We start from the raw sequence: 5,317 nt of genomic DNA, 5'->3' as shown, positions 1-5,317 counted from the left end.
ATTGGCCCCAGGGAGTAATATAATAGTAATATATCCCATTTAGCAGACGCTTTTGTCCAAAGCGACTTACAAGTCGGCTGGGGCCACTACTTTTACATATGGGTGGCCCCAGCGGGAATCGAACCCACGACGCTTGGCGTTGCAAGCGCCATGCTCTACCGACTGAGCCACACAGGAGGGAGGGAAGGGAGGGAGGGAGGAGGACAGTCTCCACACTCCTCCAAGGGTAAATCTGAAATGGCACCCTATTCCCTATACATTTCACGACTACTGGTCAGAACTAGTTTACTACATAGGGAATAGGGTAGGCTCTGGTCAGAACTAGTTTACTACATAGGGAATAGGGTAGGCTCTGGTCAAGACAGGAGAATAGGGTGCCATTTCAGACCAACGCTCCCCTACCCAAACTAAGTCCACATAACACTGATTGAAGCCCTGTAACAGAGCTGGATGATATGGCCATAAATTGCCTGAATTGATATAATAACGATAAAGAATAAGGGTCCGTCTCTAACATTAATGTGCACCACAGTTTCTAACAATGTGCACCACAGTTTCTAACAATGTGCACCACAGTTTCTAACAATGTGCACCACAGTTTCTAGTATTAATGTGCACCACAGTTTCTAACAATGTGCACCACAGTTTCTAACAATGTGCACCACAGTTTCTAACAATGTGCACCACAGTTTCTAGCATTAATGTGCACCACAGTTTCTAGTATTAATGTGCACCACAGTTTCTAACAATGTGCACCACAGTTTCTAGCATTAATGTGCACCACAGTTTCTAACAATGTGCACCACAGTTTCTAACAATGTGCACCACAGTTTCTAACAATGTGCACCACAGTTTCTAACAATGTGCACCACAGTTTCCAACAATGTGCACCACAGTTTCTAACAATGTGCACCACAGTTTCCAACAATGTGCACCACAGTTTCCAACAATGTGCACCACAGTTTCTAACAATGTGCACCACAGTTTCCAACAATGTGCACCACAGTTTCCAACAATGTGCACCACAGTTTCCAACAATGTGCACCACAGTTTCTAACAATGTGCACCACAGTTTCTAACATTAATGTGCACCACAGTTTCCAACAATGTGCACCACAGTTTCCAACAATGTGCACCACAGTTTCCAACAATGTGCACCACAGTTTCTAACATTAATGTGCACCACAGTTTCCAACAATGTGCACCACAGTTTCTAACAATGTGCACCACAGTTTCCAACAATGTGCACCACAGTTTCTAACAATGTGCACCACAGTTTCTAACAATGTGCACCACAGTTTCTAACAATGTGCACCACAGTTTCTAGTATTAATGTGCACCACAGTTTCCAACAATGTGCACCAAAGTTTCTAACATTAATGTGCACCACAGTTTCTAACAATGTGCACCACAGTTTCTAGTATTAATGTGCACCACAGTTTCTAGTATTAATGTGCACCACAGTTTCTAGTATTAATGTGCACCACAGTTTCTAGCATTAATGTGCACCACAGTTTCTAGCAATGTGCACCACAGTTTCTAACAATATGCACCACAGTTTCTAACAATGTGCACCACAGTTTCTAACAATGTGCACCACAGTTTCTAACAATGTGCACCACAGTTTCTAACAATGTGCACCACAGTTTCTAGCATTAATGTGCACCACAGTTTCTAGCATTAATGTGCACCACAGTTTCTAACAATGTGCACCACAGTTTCTAACATTAATGTGCACCACAGTTTCTAGCATTAATGTGCACCACAGTTTCTAGCAATGTGCACCACAGTTTCTAGCAATGTGCACCACAGTTTCTAACAATGTGCACCACAGTTTCTAACATTAATGTGCACCACAGTTTCTAACATTAATGTGCACCACAGTTTCTAACAATGTGCACCACAGTTTCTAACAATGTGCACCAGTTTCTAACAATGTGCACCAGTTTCTAACAATGTGCACCACAGTTTCTAACAATGTGCACCACAGTTTCTAGCATTAATGTGCACCACAGTTTCTAACAATGTGCACCACAGTTTCTAACAATGTGCACCACAGTTTCTAACAATGTGCACCACAGTTTCTAACAATGTGCACCACAGTTTCTAGCATTAATGTGCACCACAGTTTCTAACAATGTGCACCACAGTTTCTAACAATGTGCACCACAGTTTCTAACAATGTGCACGACAGTTTCTAACAATGTGCACCACAGTTTCTAACAATGTGCACCACAGTTTCTAACAATGTGCACCACAGTTTCTAGCATTAATGTGCACCACAGTTTCTAACAATGTGCACCACAGTTTCTAACATTAATGTGCACCACAGTTTCTAGCATTAATGTGCACCACAGTTTCTAGCATTAATGTGCACCACAGTTTCTAGCATTAATGTGCACCACAGTTTCTAGCATTAATGTGCACCACAGTTTCTAGCATTAATGTGCACCACAGTTTCTAGCAATGTGCACCACAGTTTCCAACAATGTGCACCACAGTTTCTAACAATGTGCACCACAGTTTCTAACAATGTGCACCACAGTTTCCAACAATGTGCACCACAGTTTCCAACAATGTGCACCACAGTTTCCAACAATGTGCACCACAGTTTCCAACAATGTGCACCACAGTTTCTAACAATGTGCACCACAGTTTCCAACAATGTGCACCACAGTTTCCAACAATGTGCACCACAGTTTCTAACAATGTGCACCACAGTTTCTAACAATGTGCACCACAGTTTCTAACAATGTGCACCACCGTTTCCAACAACGTGCACCACAGTTTCTAGCATTAATGTGCACCACAGTTTCCAACAATGTGCACCACAGTTTCCAACAATGTGCACCACAGTTTCCAACAATGTGCACCACAGTTTCCATCAATGTGCACCACAGTTTCTAACAATGTGCACCACAGTTTCTGTCATTAATGTGCACCACAGTTTCTGTCATTAATGTGCACCACAGTTTCTGTCATTAATGTGCACCACAGTTTCTAACAATGTGCACCACAGTTTCTAACAATGTGCACCACAGTTTCTGTCATTAATGTGCACCACAGTTTCTAACAATGTGCACCACAGTTTCTGTCATTAATGTGCACCACAGTTTCTGTCATTAATGTGCACCACAGTTTCTGTCATTAATGTGCACCACAGTTTCTAACAATGTGCACCACAGTTTCTAACAATGTGCACCACCGTTTCTAACAATGTGCACCACCGTTTCTAACAATGTGCACCACAGTTTCTAGCATTAATGTGCACCACAGTTTCTAACAATGTGCACCACAGTTTCTGTCATTAATGTGCACCACAGTTTCTAACAATGTGCACCACCGTTTCTAACAATGTGCACCACAGTTTCTAGCATTAATGTGCACCACAGTTTCTAACAATGTGCACCACAGTTTCCAACAATGTGCACCACAGTTTCCAACAATGTGCACCACAGTTTCCAACAATGTGCACCACAGTTTCCAACAATGTGCACCACAGTTTCCAACAATGTGCACCACAGTTTCCAACAATGTGCACCACAGTTTCCAACAATGTGCACCACAGTTTCCAACAATGTGCACCACAGTTTCCAACAATGTGCACCACAGTTTCTAACAATGTGCACCACAGTTTCTGTCATTAATGTGCACCACAGTTTCTAACATTAATGTGCACCACAGTTTCCTATTATCCTTTAAACTACTACTGCTCGTTTGATGGTTGTGGCCATCAATTGTCCCGTGAACATTCACCCATATTAACACAGTTATTTCATTTCAACATCACATTTCTCTAGTATGGGCTACTTATCGTAATGAAGGATATCAGTAAAATGTCTGTTTGTTACCGGTATGGACGGTGTCTACATTTCTTCCGGTTTATCTTTCCAGCTCTACCCTGTTAATAATTTATCTTTCCAGCTCTACCCTGTTAATAATTTATCTTTCCAGCTCTACCCTGTTAATAATTTATCTTTCCAGCTCTACCCTGTTAATAATTTATCTTTCCAGCTCTACCCTGTTAATAATTTATATTTCCAGCTCTACCCTGTTAATAATTTATCTTTCCAGCTCTACCCTGTTAATAATTTATCTTTCCAGCTCTACCCTGTTAATAATTTGGCATAGCAGCCGAGGGATCCATTGCAGTTGGATTGCTATATCATAACATATCTTACACTATCCTACCATGACACACCATACCCTACCATACAATTCTATACCCTACAATACTATATCCTACCATACCCTACAATACAATACCATATTCTACCATACTCTAACATACCCTACAAGACTATATCCTACCATATTCTACCATACCCTACCATACAATTTTATACCTTACAATACTATATCCTACCATACCCTACCATATTCTACCATACCCTACCATACAATTGTATACCCTACAATACTATATCCTACCATACCCTACAATACAATATTCTACCATACTCTAACATACCCTACATTACAATATCCTACCATACAATACCATATCCTACCATACAATACCATATCCTACCATACAATACCATATCCTACTCTACTATACCATATCCTACCATACAACATTATACTCTACTATACCATATCCTACCCTACTATACCATATCCTACCATACATCATTATACCCTATAATACCATACAATACCACATCCTACCATACCACATCCTACCATACCACATCCTTCCATACTATACAGTACCCTACCATACAATAGTATACCATAACATAGCCTAACAAACCATATCTTCCTATACCCTGCCATGCCCTACAATACCATATCCTACCATACTATACCATATCCTACCATGCCATATCCTACCATACTATACCATATCCTACCATACTATACCATATCCTACCATACAATACCCTACCATACAATACCATATCCTACTCTACTATACCATATCCTACCATACATCATTATACCCTATAATACCATACAATACCATATCCTACCATACAATACCATATCCTACCCTACTATACCATATCATTATACCCTATAATACCATACAATACCATATCCTACAATACCACATCCTACCATATCACATCCTACAATACCACATCCTACAATACCACATCCTACCATACTATACCATATCCTACCATACTATGCCCAACCATACAGTTCCCTACCATAACATAACATACCCTACCAATACTAAACCCTACCATACCATAGCCTACCATACTATACCATAGCCTACCATATTATACCATAGCCTACCATACAGTTCCCTACCATAGCCTACCATACTATACCCTACCATATCCTACCATACAGTTCTCTACCA

Source organism: Oncorhynchus masou, chromosome 12 (assembly GCF_036934945.1).
Source record: "Oncorhynchus masou masou isolate Uvic2021 chromosome 12, UVic_Omas_1.1, whole genome shotgun sequence".
Lineage (NCBI taxonomy): Eukaryota > Metazoa > Chordata > Actinopteri > Salmoniformes > Salmonidae > Oncorhynchus > Oncorhynchus masou.
The sequence above is the reverse complement of the archived record's forward strand: the minus strand, read 5'-3'. Positions refer to the sequence as shown.